The 15,623-nt window shown below is 46.2% G+C and overlaps 1 long non-coding RNA gene across 2 annotated transcripts in view; it reads left to right on the top strand.

Annotated features, from left to right (window-relative positions):
* Window positions 1-10,203: 10,203 nt before the first annotated feature.
* The window catches only part of LOC139081422 (uncharacterized), a 178,831-nt gene continuing 173,411 nt past the window's right edge, over window positions 10,204-15,623 (top strand). Inside the window, exon 1 of one of the 2 annotated variants that reach the window (XR_011536514.1) lies at window positions 10,204-10,350. This is a non-coding gene — a long non-coding RNA (uncharacterized lncRNA). The remainder of the gene's footprint in view (window positions 10,351-15,623) is intronic. The other variant, XR_011536515.1, reaches the window with a different exon arrangement.

The following is a 15,623-nucleotide window of genomic DNA, read 5'->3' as shown; positions in this document are numbered from 1 at the left end:
AGCCAAGTTTTATTATGATTTTTTGAGTGCAAGGCTGAGATTGAAGTTTTTCTGAATGAGAAGCATCATCCTTATCCACTGTCTCTGCACACGAATGGCTTTGGAAATTAGCAGTTGTGGCAGACTTGGTAATGTTTCTCAAGGAATTCAATCTAAAGTTATAGGACAAAACAGCACCTAAAGGTGAGACTTACATGCAGTCAAGTTATTTCAAAGACAGCTAACGTTGTTTGAATCACAAGTAATGCCAAACTATTTTACATACTTCCTATGCTGTCCAAAGTTAGTAAGAAGTGGAGTCATTCATTGCCACACCAATTTATAGTAGATGTATCTTCTGAGCTCAAACTACAGTTCCAGCAGCATATTTCTGGACTTTGATGCAAGTGCAAAAGAAATTTCCATTTTTCAAAATCCATTTAATTGCAGTTGAGGAGCTTCCCGCTTAACCTTGGATCGGAGAGAATTACTCTTTAAGGCAATGCCATGTTATAAGGCAACTGTCAAGAGAAGACAGTTTGTAGGATCCACGTCAGATTCCACAACTAACTTCCAAGTGATGTATTGAAAATATCTATGTGAAAAGACATTTCTAGATGAAATGCTATGTAAAATCTCATACACATCAGCATTAACAGATGAACATTTGCAATTGATTTTGGTGATAGGGAACAATAATCATTCAAATTAACGAAGCCGAATTAAATGAAATGTTACTCCCTAAAAAAGAACTACATTTTTTCTCATTGTTAGACCTGTATTACAAAAAATTGTATTCAATTATAATTATTATATTTCGAATTTTGTCAATAAAAAATTGTGAAAATTTGTTTTCTCTCTTGTTATATGTAAAGTATCTATGTAATATTCTTAGGTCACAAATGCTTGAAATATTTATTATCTGGCCCTTTACAGAAAAAGTTGGCCCACCCCCAATTTAATCTATACTGGAAATGTCCAGAGTCAAAACAAACAAGCAGACAGATAGACAATAACCAAAGGATCTCATTTCCTTTAACGTTAGTTTCTTGTCAGAAAATACATTCTTGAATCTGACTGAAATCCTCAGCTCTGTTGTTTAGCTGACTGCTTTTTGTGCTGTAACATCATCAGTGAAGAATGAAGTCCTCAGGTCAGGGTGGAAAACAGTTTCAACGTGCTCTGAGTCAGTTCTATGCAACATAGTAAGGAAGCCCTTTATTTGCCATAAAGAAACTTAAGGGTTTAGCTGCCTGAATTGGCTAAGCTGGTTTTTCATTTATGAGAACTGACTCCCTCTGAAGCAGGTAAATGCTGCTTGGGATGGGAAGGGCTGAGGTTGAGGACATCCTCTGGAGTGCTTGAAGGGGTATGGAGGGAGTGAGTTTTAGGGCCGTTGGGCATGCCTGGGCTAATGGAGAGAGAACAGCAGAGGAGCCTCCTGTGCCAGGAGGGAAGACCACGCTCTGGGCAGGGATCAGATGTGGCCTAGGGCTTGGCTCAGTCCTCTTCCTGGGCCAGAGCGGCCTGTTTCTCCTTCTGTGTCCCACCCTCACCTCCTTTCTGTGTTCTTTTGAATGTTTGTGCTCATGAAGGAGGGCAGTAACCCTATTTTGCAGATGAGGAAAATGAGACTCAGAGAAGCTACCTAACCAAGATGATGTGGTCAGTGTAAGGTGGAGCTAAGGCTTAAATCCAGGATTTCTACCTCCCAATACAGTCCTAGACCCCCTGCCTAGCACTATGCTGGACACAGGGCAGATTCCAAGCTTTTGCCAGTCGATTGATTGGAGGACGTCCAGGAGGACTTTCCCATTCAAATGCTACTGTGCTGCAAACCCCAGCATTAGATTTGCTCATTGATTTTTCAGGCACTCTCTTTCAAAATGTGGATTGACATATTAAGGCATTAACACTCCTAAATGAGTTCTTTTCTTCGTTACTTGTATCCAAGACAAGAAGGTCAGTATTAGGAATTTTGTGAGTAGAAAGAATATGGGTTTTGAAAAGGTAGGTTAGGGATGCTGAAGTCAGATTTTCCATCTTTCATAGTTTTGCTTGGGTCCTTGCAGGACTCATATCACATAAAAACTTGTCTTTCTAGTCTCCTGGGGCATGGGAGAAATGGATTAAAATCTTCCCGGTAACTTCAGTGGTCAGTCTGTTGCCTGAACCTCTCACAAGATACAGGCCCATCCCTGTGCCCTTCCCCATGGTGGTGTCCAGCCTCTGCTTGGTCATTCTCTCTGATGGAGGAAGCCCTCCCCAGGGGCAGCCTGTCCCATGCCTGGGTAGCTCTAGCCATGGGGAACATTTCTCTCCTTGGAGCTACCATCTGCCTTCTGGAACAATGTATATCAAGGTTCAAGGAATTCTTCCTTCATGTGACTTCAGAAAACGGTTGGCCAAGCTCCCTCTTATATCTCTTCTCCTCTGTCTCTATCACCTGTTCTTTTAGCCTTTTCTCACTTTATGAGGTCTCCAGAACATTCACAGTCCTGGCTACCATCTCTGGACATGCTATAGTTTGTCAACTCCTCTCATAAAGCACTCAGACCTGATTGGTACTCATTCATTCATGTTTGTTTATTCAACGAATATTTACGTGAGCTTGCTCTATGTAATCCTAGGTGCGTGTCTGGGGGATACAAGATCAGATTCAGTTCCTGACCTTGTGATACTTGGTTGATTTAATAATCAAAGAATCACACACAAAAATAACGACAAGTGGTGATATATATATTGTGAAGAACTGAAGAGCATTTGGGGGTGTTCTTAGCTGCTGGTGCCTTTGGCGTATAGGGACAGAACCCAGAGCTGGATAGGCCTCAGGGGAGACTCAGCATGGCAAATCCTGGGCTTCCACAGAGGACCTAAAGCACACTTTTTGATTACTCACTTCCAAAAGGTGAAGAGTTTCAGGTACCTTCAGATCTGGTGGACTGTAGCCAACTTATTACCTCATTGATTCTCTCTGTCACACCCCATTTTCTTCTTCTCTTTTGGGGAAGACACATGCAGAGATAGGCCAAAACTACACAAAAAGAGTCTTAGGAAAGGCTCTGCAGGAGTTTTGAGACATGGCTCCCTAGGCTCAGCCAGTTCTGGGGAATGTTATGTCTGGGCGGCCTTGAGTTTTTACAGACTTCAGGGGCTGCCCCTCAGCAGAGGCGGAACTACAGTTCCCTCTAATGTCTTTGCTGGCCCTGGAATGCTAGTTCGAGCCAAGGCTGGCTCAGATGTCCCATGTAGGTCTGCTGGCTGAGTCTCAGAGCTCTGGACATCCACTGTGGCTGAGAGAGTGCCAGAGGTCACTGTGGCTCCTCCCGCCAGCCTCGTGTAGCGATAGCCTGAACATAGACTGCAGGGCATGCAGTAGTGAAGTGAGGCCCTGCTCTGTAGAAACCTGGTCTCCTCTTGGCTCATAAATAGCAAGAGATCATCTAGTAACTACTATTAATGCTACTCTTGTAGCATTTATATTATAGCTCATATTATCATTATTGCTGTTATTACTGCACACTGATTGTTCTAATCACTGCAAAATTTAAAGAGGAGTTACATCTCACCCAGACTTCCTGGGGCCTGGTAGCTTACTCAGGCCGGAGGGCATTATGAAAGCACCTGTCATGAAGAGTAAGGCCTCCTTCAGGTGACAGAGCTGGAGCCGGAGCCAGCGGCAGGGTTCTGACCTTGCAGAGGATGAGGCACGTTGGGATGAGAAGCCTGAATGGCCTCAGTCAGAGCTGAAAGGAGTTTAATCTGAACCCACATGGTGGGCCAGGGAGCAAGGGGCCCACCCGCAATGTTCTGTCCTGCTCTAGGCACTGAAGACCTGGTTTTGGAGTGTGACTTAGTTATTAGAAGGGAAGAGGGATATAGACCCAAAGACCTCAAGATCAAGGCCAAAATTAATAGAGGCAAAATGTCTAGAAGAGAACACAAGGCCCATGTCAGTCCTCTTTGGGGCTAACCTGAAGTCACACGTTATGGGGGGAGTTTAGCTGAATGCTCTACCAGATTATGGCCAGAACAAAGGCCCTTGAGATAAAGGTGCAACTTTCCCCCACATTAGCATTTCCTTAGGGATAAGTATTTTTCCTTAGGCTAGGAATTGATTGCTGCACTCACCTCCCAGCTCACCTGTGACCACCCAGCTGGAGACAACAGACTGCCACCCTGCTGTGTTCACCGAGACAGCAGACCTACCTGCTATTTCCATCAATCGCTGTGCCGACAGAGCAGTCTCGCGACTATTGTAAAAGGGACATTTCAATCCTATGTGAAACATCCTCTTTGAGGGTATATAACCACCCTTATACCCAGACTTCTTTGGAGTGCTCTGTTCCTTTGTGGAAAGACTCTCCCGGGTTATAATCCTCAGATTTAAGCTCAGAATAAACTCACCCAAATTTTCATTTATAGATTGGATATGGATTATTTTCGTCGACAGTTCTTGGCAGATGTCTTCCCAGAAGTAACTTATCCAGCTCTGCTTTGGGGATGGTTGGGTGAGTGTATAGTGCCACCTTAAGGGAGCGCCTGGAAACAACCACCCCAAAGTGAAATCAGTGTAGAGTATTCCATGGGCTCGGAAATTGTCGTATAATTGTCGTATAAGAGGTTGTTAATGGTGCATGGGGATGTTGGGGTGACAAAGGGCAACAAATGGGTTACCATGATGTTCTAAGAAAAAGGAGAGAGGGAGAAGTATGAATTTTTAGATTTTCTTTAGCAGTATTCTTGGAAAGGACATTCTAGTTTTTTACTTTAAAATATCTCTCAAGGTGAAAAATAATTTCTGTCCCGACACTGTCTCCCATAAACTTGTGATACATGGTGTGGACTCCTCAGTGATCTTGTGCTCATGACAGGCACAAGAGAGCCCAGCGTCCTGGCCTGAGGATGAGGCTCAGTGTCTGTTATACACGAATATTGGTGTTTGGCTCATCAGTCAGGGGATCTGAGTGTGGTTAGTGTGAATCAGACTCCTGGAGCCTGAAGACCTCTGGGAGAACCCATGAGCTGGCTCCTTAGCCATCAGCCTACCAGTGGAATAAACCCACTTCAGATTATTCCCCAGGGATGACTGCTACTTTGTCTGCTAGCTTCGCAGCTTTCTGGCTGACCTAACACCAGCTGAAAGCTGCCACAAGTTCACTTATTATCGAAATAGGCCTTCTAATGAGAGTCAGAAAAACTGGGCTCACATCCTACCTCTTTCATTGATCAGCCATTGAGCATTGGCCAGGTCACTTTACCTCTCTGTTTCTTAGATTTTTCATGTATGAAACTGCTGAGAGTGGGAAGGAGAAAAGAGGGTATTGGTCCCTTTCAGCTCTACCAGTCTTGGCTCTAAGATGCCCTGGGCCTGGTCTTGGCAGTAGAGCAGGAGCCAAGGGAGATTACCTGTTCCTCCATATCAGTCAGCAGCACTGGCACATCGAGTTGCTCTGGAATCTAGCATTTCCAATGCGTTTCACTCTGGGCTGCTTTCCTGTGGTCTTCCTTTTTCTGCTGCAGTTTTTATCTCCTACAATTTTGACCAGAAATGTAAATGAAAACTTATAGTTGCTCACCAGGTCCTGAAGAGTCCCCTTTGCAGGGGTGCATGAAATGAATGTATTTCTCAGACCAGGGCCTGAGCTATGAGGGAGGTGGAGTGGGAAGAGCCCCTAGTTAGTGGCAAGGTGGCATGGCAGCTGGCACAGGCATCATCAGATTGATTGGATCCCCAGGCTGGACAAGATGTGTACTTGGTTGATTTTTAATTCTGATCTAGCAAAGAACACAGTTCAGCACCACGCTCAGAGCAGATGCTCAGTGAAGATGTGTTGAGCTGGGATCGGGGGCAGCAGAACTGGCAAGACTGTGTGTTCCCCCGACAGGAGCCTGCTTCAGGTTCGGATGCTTGCTTCTCTCTGCCTGGTGGTGAAGCTGCTATACTGCTGCTGATCCCCTCTGTATGGAGCAGGCACTTACTGTTGGCTCCTAAAGTGATCTTCGGGCCTGAGGGTGTTCTGACCGCCCTCTACAGGAATTGGGGGGCCCTAGGAAGTGGACTGGCCTGCAAGTGGCAAGGCAGGCTCCCATGGAACAGGGGATTGGCCCTATTCTGGGTGCTTAGTGAAAAGACAATGGAAGTCGGCATCTAGGGGCAAGTGACTGATTGAACAACATATGTGAATAATGCCAGACAGGTACAGGAAGTAAAGAGTCTTCCAGAGGCGTCCTCACTGGTGCAGAGTCCTGTAGGACAGACGACTCCAGATGCTACTGCCACTGATCTGCCTCTGAGCTGGTCTTTGGAGCCCCTTTCACGGGGGCCCTGAGTCTCGGGAATGGAGCTCTGGTTTTGTTCATGCAATGCTGGGAGACAGAAAAGAAGAGGAAACATAGGGGAAAGGGTGGTGAAAAGGGGAAGGAGAAGTAAGAGGAGAGAGTACAAGGGGTAAAGGAGAGGAGAACAGAGAGAAAAGGAGAGACAGAAAGATGGGAGGGGAAGAGAAAAGACCAGAAGGGCAGCTGGTGACTCCCTAGGGCAGCTGGGAGAGACAGGAGGTCCAGGCCATGGAGGTCTGCGTGCTGTATTCCTCGGCCTTCTCGGATCTGTGCAGCCTGAGCCTCACCCCATGTCACACTCCCATCTCATGCATCATACCACCTATGTGGGTCTTCAGACAGAGCCAGTGTTGATACTGGGGAGACGTCTGCATTTCCTGGGGCAGCGGATCCTTAGGGTAGAGGGCAACAATCCAACATGGACACTAAATCCCACATACCTCTCAAGTTTGTCACCATTGGGGCCAATTCAACAAGCATTCATTGAGTATCTACTATATGTAAGCCGCCATGGGTGGTGCTGTGAGGAATAGAAAACCAGAGTCTCTGCCCTCAAGGAACTTACGATCCAGTAGTGGTGGTGGTGGGTACTTGTGTAAACAAGACAAACCTACAAATAGCTGCAGTACGAGCATGAATGTGCTTGATGTCAATTGATGGCCCCTGAGCTACAAGTACCAAGTCTCTACCTCTAGGTTGGTCAACAGCTAGAACTAAGAGCAGGAAGAGAGGTGGCAGTTTGCATTTTGGTGCCCCTGCTCTGTACTGAACAATGGTAATACGCTCCTGTGCTCGTGGGGAGACAGACATTAAAGGCACAGACAGGAAAATGTATCTGGGCTTGCTGGACATTTCAGTGCTGACATCTGAAGGCAGGACCCAGAATAACTTCTCAGCTGTGAAAAGTGTCAGACCCTGGGGTGGAGGCTCTGGGAGATGGAGATGGTGATTTAAATCCTTTTTCTAGTGGCCTAGAGGATTCTTCCTTGGTTGGGATCACTTGACTATTATTCTCTGAAGAGGTGGAGAGATGGATGCTATGATGCAGTCTCAGGCTCCTCCTGGGTCTATGATTCTTTCTTTGAAATCTGTTTCTCCTCATAACCCTGGAGCACTTTGTAGCTGGGGCCAAGCATTTACCAGACACTCAAACCTGGGTACTAGTGCAGAGTCTACCACTGACAAACCATATGACCTTGGGTTATACCCCTCTCCGTTCCAACTTTAGCATTGATGGACTCCCCAGCCAAACAGGGGAAGTGTGAGTGTATGTAGACACCTGGTGGCAGTTTTGAGGAATTGATGTCAGTATTATCAGAGAGCAAAGCCCTGTGTACCTTGCTCAGGGATGTCTCAGGTGCCCAAAGGGCTTGCTGGGTTTGGAAGCCAAGTTACTCAATCTGATATCAGTGTGAGGGGTTCACCCTGGGAAGATGGTCCTGTTTTCTAAGTCAGATTTGTCTAGAAATTTATCCTTGTTCCTGGCCCAAATGTTCACATTTGGTTTAATTTTACTATTCCCACAACCTCTGCAATCAGTTTCCTTTCTTAGTTCCATAGATTTTATTCTAGAGGTAAAATGCTTGTGGATCTAGGACTAACACAATATCTGAAACATAACAGAAGTTTTACAGTGCTTACCAACTGTCTTTCAAGTTCCCATCATCCTCATTTTATAAATGAAAATACTGAGGCACAGAAAGGTTAAATAACCTACCCAAGGTCACATAGCTAGTCAAGGAGATAGGCAGGATTAGAACCCAGATAGTCTAATCCATAATCTCTACCTTGATTTTTCAAATTATTTATTGATTTATTTATTTGGTGAGGAAGATTGGCCCTGAGCTAACATCTGTTGCCCATCTCCCTCTATTTTGTATGTGGGACACTGCCACCACATGGCCTGATGAGTGGTATGTATGTCCACACCCAGGATCCCAACCTGCAAACCCCAGGCTCCTGAAGTGGAGCACACGAACTTAACCACTATGCCACCAGACTGGCCCCATAATCTCTGCTTTTAATTTTCAATAAAGAACTGGTGACTGATCAACAGATGTATATGTTACTTGAGGGACCCTGAAAAAGGTCTTAGTCCAAACTATATTTTCCACCAAGGGGGTATAGTTGTATAATGTTTACCCTCAAGCATCACCCTTTCTCAGAGTTTCCTGTAGTGTTTTTTAAGGGGCACAGATCCTATGAAGGGTTACATTAACCTATTAGTGTGAATTTATTCATTAGATGTTTTTGCTGTCTTATTGAATGGAGGTGCTAGCAAGGGCTAGAAGGAATTGTTGCGTTCTGCAAAGGAATATCAATAAACAGCATTTTTTTCCTGGTCTTGTTCTAGATAGGGTTGAAAAACTAAACAAAAAGAAAATATGGTAGCCAAAATGCCACCATTTTGCTGATAGTGGTTCAGTTACAGGCAGTGGCTCGAGGTCTGTTAGCTAGGGCTTACTCAAGCTAGACCCCAGAATTAGGTGGATTTACCCACCCAATGGCAGCCTCAGGCTGGGGCAGGCCTCCCTGCACAGGTGTAGTTCCCTGTTACGGCATGGAGGACCTCTGCAGTGCCCAAATAGAAGCAGGCTAGATGTGAGCCAATTATTCTTACAAAATTTGCCAACCAGTTAAGTCCTTCTGCCATCTCAGGGGCAAAGAGAAAAAGGGGTGGAAAGAGGCCAGGAATGGAAAAAAGGCATTCACTTCCAGCAGAGACCTTACACATCATCTACGCTTGCCCTCTCAATGTACAGATGCAACAGAATTCTAGGGAGGGGAAAGGAGTTTGATAAGCAAGTGTTGCAAGCTTATGAGGGGGAGATGAGCCAGGACACCAGATATGACTTGGGTCCAGAGCTCCGTCTATATTGCACTACATTGTTCTCCAGGAAGAGTGAGCAGTGGGAGTGCTCTAGGACCTGGCATCCAAGGGACCTGGTGGGAAGGGGAACGAGGGCAGAAGCAGTGAAGTGGGGTAAGTGCGCCTAGTGACTATGGCATAGAGTGACCCCCCTTAGCACTTTAAAGCGTCAGGTATTGGGGTCAAGCTCTCTCTCTCCTGCTGTCCTCCTTATAGCCCCACCCAATGTGGGAGCCAGAAGGACTATTTGAGATCACCCATTGTATTAGTTGGGGTTCTCCAGAGAAACAGAACCAATAAGATGTGTATATATATATATACATATAGTGATATATAAAAAGATTTATTATAAGGAATTGGCTTATGTGATTATGGAGGCTGACAAGTCCAAAATCTGCAGTATGGGCCAGCGACTGGAGACCCAGGAGAGCCCATGGTGCAGATGAGTCTGAAGGCAATCTACTGAAGAATTCCCTCTTGCTTAGGGCAGTGGGTCTTTTCATTCTACTCAGACCTTCAACTTAATGGATGAGACCCACCCACATTGTGGAAGGAATCTGCTTTCTTCACAGTTCACCGGTTTAAATCTTAATCTCATCCAAAGCACCCTGCAAATTGATACATAAAATTAGCCGTCCCACCCACCTAGTCCGTTGATTGTCCTTGTGAAGCTGATAGTTTTCCCCGAATTTAGTAATTTGAGTACCGCTTTCAAGATGTTTTGCAATATCTGTGTAATATTTAATATTTTCTTTAAACCAATGTTTACTCTTTTAAAAACTTAGCCTTATACCAAAATATTGAGATTAAACGGGTTTGTTGTACTAGTTGTAATTTTTTAAAATTACACATAAGAATAAATAACTCAAGCATTTAAAAAAGTGTAACGTAGCACCTGAAACCATCATTTGAGCAACAGTGTAACGAACACTGTAGAGACGACGAAGGTGCCTGAGGCTCCGACCGCCACCAGGGGGCGCAGTTGCCCGCCGTCCCGGGGAGCCCTCGGCGTTACCCCACCAGGGGGCGCCCTCCACGGCGCTGTGCCCCCTGGAGCCGCTGCCAGAGCTCGCACCGTCCGGCGTGCTTAGAGGTCCCGAGCTGAGTCCTGCGGCCCCACGCTATCAGGGGTCCCGCGGGCATGAGAACCCGCCGGGGAGGTAAGGGCCCGGACCACGCGCGGGCATCCTCCGGGAACACGGAGGATTGTCAGAGCAGAGAGCGCCCCCGGGGAGGTGGTGAGACTGTGCGCGGTGGAAGGGCGGTCGGTGGCCTCCAGCCCAGCCTCTCGGGCCACTCGGAACAGCGCGTTCGGAAACAGGAAGCGGCGTTGGCTCAGGCACCGCCCTCGTCTGGCCGGCGCTGAGGGGAGTTGAGGAAGTACTTCCGGCGCGAGGGGCTGCACTTCCGGGGAGGACCTGCGAGGGCGGAAAAAGGCTCCCAGGTCACTCCGCCCGGAAGGGTTGTTGGGAGCAGCAGGGGCGCAGAGAGCATTCCCCGCACCCAGGTCGACAGCGTCTTTGTGGCGGAGATCCTCCTCATTGTGGGGTGACCAGGATGAAACGGAGCGGGCTTTGGGATCCGGAGCCCGGCACTGAGGTCATGCCTGGCTCGAGGGAGGGAGGGTTGGTCTGCACCCTGAAGCACCGTTGGTCCTCTTTCGTGTGTCCCACCTGGCCCAGGCATCGGGTGCACACCTCATCTTGATTTTTCTTATTAATATTTTAAGTGGTTTCGCTGCTTTACTTAAAACATTTATTTTCAAAGGAAGCTTTCTTCACCTATAAAATGGTAATGATGGCACCTGTATCAACGGCTTGATGTATGGAACAAATGAAGTAATGAAAAAAAGTCCTTAAAACAGTGCCTGACACGTAAGAGCTCAGGACACGGTACTTACTGTTATTATTGTAAGTGGAAGATGAATTCTGGGAAACACTGGGACCCATGTCCTTCAGAGAAGGTTTTAAATCTCTCTTCCAGGAGCTTCCGGAAAACTAATGATTTCCAATCTAGCGTCCTTCCTCCTGTTTTTGTGTGTCGCCTCATTAACCTCACTGGCTGAAGGGAGATGTTCCCTGCTGCTCCGTTCACCGCTGGGCATTGCTGTCAGTTTAATTGCTTAGGTAGCTGCTTCGTAGAGTTGCCAGCAGGTGGCCCCAGAGTATCATGAATGTTTTGCCCTTTTGGGTCCTCTAATTTAGTCAGGCTTTAGTGAACACCTACCTACCCTATGGTGCAGGGTATCAGGGTATCAGAGGGTGTGGACAGGAGACCCTGCCCTCAGGGAGAATATAAACGATTTATTATTCTAGTCTTTTTCTTTCACAAGATTTTGGCTTTTATTTGATTCATACATTCATTCAACAAATATTGATTGATTGCCTCTTCTGGAACAAACACTATTCAGAGATTTGATGTATATCAAGGAACTAGAACGGACAGATCCTTGCCCTCATGGAGCTTACATTCTAGCAGGCAGCAGTATAGATTAAATAAACTACATAGTGTGTTAGAAGTGTTATGAAAAAGAAAACTGTAAACCAGAGTGTGTGGAGATGGGTTGTTGGAATGGGCGGGTCGCAGTATCCAATAGGGTGGCTGGGAGAGGCCTCACCAGGAAGGCAGGATTTGAGCAAAGATTCAAAAGAAATGACGTTAGCCAAGCAGAGAGATCAAGGAATAGTGTTCTAGATATTATGAAAAATTTGGAGCCGTTACATTTACCCTTTTGTAGATGAGGTAATTGAGGCTCAGAGAAGTGAAATGACTTGTTTAAGGTCTTATAGGAGTTTGCTGGCAAAGTTGATATAGTTTCACCTCCTCATTTCTAGCCTGTGTTCATTTACCGGATCACATTACCACTCTGTGTTTGCCAAGATGGTGGAGGCTTCTTGTAAAGCTGCGCAATACATAGCCTGCTTAAGTGATGACTCAGGTTAGCTTGGCGTATTTCCCTCCATTGGGTAACACCAAAACTGTCTGTAATCTTTCTTTTTTACGTAATCAAAAATATTTATTTTGCAAGTGCTGGGGAGGATAGAAATGAGGTATGGCCCCTGCACCTGAAGAACTGATAATCTATCCATAAACATTTTTGGCCTTCATTTCCTCTCATTTCCTACTTTCCCTGCTTCCTCAAAACAAGTCCATTGATGATCTACTTACAGCTTAGAATTAAGTCAGGTTCTCAAACTTGGTTCACCCAATTTTGGTTTCTAGGTTCCTGAATTCACCTCCGGATTCCTTTTTTTTTTTGTGAGGAAGATGTGCCCTGAACTAACATCTGTGCCAATCTTCCTCTCTACTTTGTTTGGAGATGGCTTCACAGCATGGCTGTTGAGTGGAGTAGGTCTACACTGGGGATCCAAACCTGTGAACCTGGGCTGCCAAAGCACACTGCATGGAACTTTAACCACTTGGCCACAGGGCTGGCCCCCCAGATTCCTTTTGTTGCCAGTCTGTACATGGTGCCCCTAGTTATCCTGAGGTCACAAGTCTCCACTCCCTCTACCCTGTGTTGGACCAGTCTGAGACCAGGCTTATGCCCTGCCCTCTAGTCCTAGGCTTTGATTAGCTACCCCATCTGGACCCTTAGTTCCCCTCTAGAACTATCTGCTTGCCACCTGTAATTGCAGTTGTTGAGATCTCCCCACTTGATTGGAGGCTCTGTCCTCCTATTTGGAAATTGTGCTCCCTGGACACTGTGCTTGGTCCCCTCGAGCTGCCTCTCTGAGCCTGAGTCCATTCTCTCAGCCTCTGGTCCTGAGAACTCTGGATGTGTGCTGAATCCCCTTCCCTTCCTGCCTGCACTTGCTGGGAGGAGACTGGTGCCCTGTGTTAAAGTCCTGGGTATGGCACCTGTGAAACAGCAGTGAATGACAGAAGGCTCTATTTTTGGTAATTAATTGTCTGGGAACTAGTAGTTTAGGGGAGAGGGGAGCCTGGTAAGCCTGTCGTGGATAAGAATGTGGCAAAGACTGGGGCCTGGTCTTGAAGGATGGGTAGACTTAACAGGTGTAGGAGAGAGAGAGAACAGGGTGGGGGTGAACTTGAAGTGTTGTGGGGCAATGAGAGGTTAGCCTAAATGGAATGGAGAGGGTGTGTTTGGGAGTGGTGTTGGGAAAAGAATAGATAGGCAGGGTGGGGATGGAGGAGGGCCTGGAACATCAGGTGAAGAAGTTTGCATTACAGCATCATAAAGTATTCTTAAATCTGGAAGTTCCTGGTAAGCTGGCATAAAGGCATAATGACAACATGTCATCAGGACATGTATTTCCACTGGCCTATCTTTGAGCATCTCAAATTTATGACATTCCTCAGTGCCCCACAGTAAAGAAGTTCCCTTAGTTATTTTGTCATGGCCTCCTGTTTCTTACTTGTTTGCTTATTTATTCCCAGTCTCCTTTAGCGTATCCTAGAATGAAGGCTGCCAGAGGGCAAAGACTCTGTCTTTTTCCCTGTTGTATCCCTAGAATTCAGCACAGTATCAGATATTCAGTGTTCTAAAAATGTTTGTTGACTGCATGAGTACCCTAAACTAAGTATGTTTCTCCAAAACCACTGTACTTTCTGAATGCTTGAGTTCTGTTGGTGCTAAGGATACTGAACCTCTTAATCTCAAGTTTGTGTGCCCAGTCCGCGATAAGCCAAGCACTGACACATTGGTGTTTGGAGTTGGACAAAGGTTTCTTTGAATTGACCAAAATGAGAAGGTGGAAGGATAGGTTCTCTCAAATCCACCTTAACAAAAGAAGAAAGCAAGGGGTTTTATAGAGCTAAAGGGCTTGGGAAGAGGAGTTTCAGAGAAACAAAGGGGAAGTCCGTGTTTCTTTCACTCTAGGCAAGCCCAGTGGCAGCTGGGGGCTGGTTATCTGCTCATCATAACTTCTGTGAAGGCATTCTTTTTCTTCTGGAAAACAAACTCATAAATTCTTGTGATCCTTGAGTCACCCCTCAGGTTAAACAAGAAAACAGCAAATTGACAAGATTAACGTCTTTTCACCTGTGTCTGTGTTGGGAACAAGGTCAAAGGGTAGTCAGTGTTGTTGTTGAATATTTACAGTAATCCTCAGGTACCTGGCTTCACTAAAACCGTCTACGTGGTCTGCAAAGTTGGAAACTTGGAGTCAGCCTTGAAGAAGACGTGAGCACAGACCTTCCTGCTCCTGAACTTTATATGGCGACTGTACTCCCCCAAGACCTTGTTTTATAGTCCATTATGATAAGATAACACAATGTACCCTCTTGCAGTTTAGATGCAAAACCTGAAAGCATCAAATGTGAATTTTGAGGGAAAAGGAATGAGAACACATTGGGAGGCAGGGCTGCTGGCAAATTGTAAATTACGTATTTCTAAGTGTCACCATCATGTTAGCTGTTCTGACCTCTTCCAAGGGGCAGAATCACATGGTGGTTAAGAATATGGGCTCTGGAGTCAGATTGGCTGGGCTCAGATCCTGGTTCTGCCATTTCCTAGCTGTGTGTCTTTGGGAAAGCTGCTTAACCTCTCTGTGGCTCAGTTTTCTCACTTGTAAAATATGGGTAAGAATAATACTTACCTCACAGAGTTACTGTGATTAAGTTCTTAGAGCAGTGCCAACACATGGTAAATGCTCAACAAGGGTTGGCTGTTACTAGCTGTGACTGTTCACTGGGCCGTTGAGACAACATATGTTCTGTTGCCATTTCGAGCTGCTGATCTGAAACAGGCAGCCACGCTTCATCAGGGAATGACCTTGCAAGATGTGACCAAGGGTGTAGTAGTGAAGGGAAGTTGGAGTTTGTCCAGTGAGGACCGAGTTCCTGCAGGAGATAGCACTGGCCACAGAGGGAGGTCCCAGGTCCAGATGGGATTACTTTGCACAGAATGTGCACTGAGTTCCCTGACGCAGCTAAGGAAGTTTCCCCACTTAGCTGTCTATATGTGGGGCTGCACAGAAATCTTGAAGAACTCTGCTCTCGCCATGTTTTTGTTTTGTAGGAGGAGAAGGCAGCCAAGTCTCAAGCCAGGAAAATCATGGCTGCGGTTGTTAGATCCTCGTCGAAGCCTCCTCTACTTTCCCACCTCTGCTTCCTCAGTATGACACTCTCCCCCTCCTCAGTGAACACAGTCGGACACTTCATTCCAGGAGTGGCCAGGGTGTTGAGGGGGCCGGGAGGGTCTGCTGATTTTCCCCACTGGTTAGCCATAAAAAGTTACTTCTCACCGCTGGGTCCCTGTGCCCCACCGTTTCAGGCACTTAATATTCTCACTACCTCTGGCTGACAAACAGAGAAAAAAGATGGATTTGATACCAGTTATTTTACACGTTAGCGTGATTTTATTCTGAGTTTTGGCATCCTTGGAAGTGAAACATTTTAGAGCTACAAAAACAACCCTGGCCAGATATGTGCAGTATTAACCAGGTCCTTCCCAGCCCCCTCTGGGCTT

This window comes from Equus przewalskii, unplaced genomic scaffold, assembly GCF_037783145.1.
Source record: "Equus przewalskii isolate Varuska unplaced genomic scaffold, EquPr2 ChrUn-10, whole genome shotgun sequence".
Classification (NCBI taxonomy): Eukaryota; Metazoa; Chordata; class Mammalia; order Perissodactyla; family Equidae; genus Equus; species Equus przewalskii.
The sequence above is the reverse complement of the archived record's forward strand: the minus strand, read 5'-3'. Positions and strand labels throughout refer to the sequence as shown.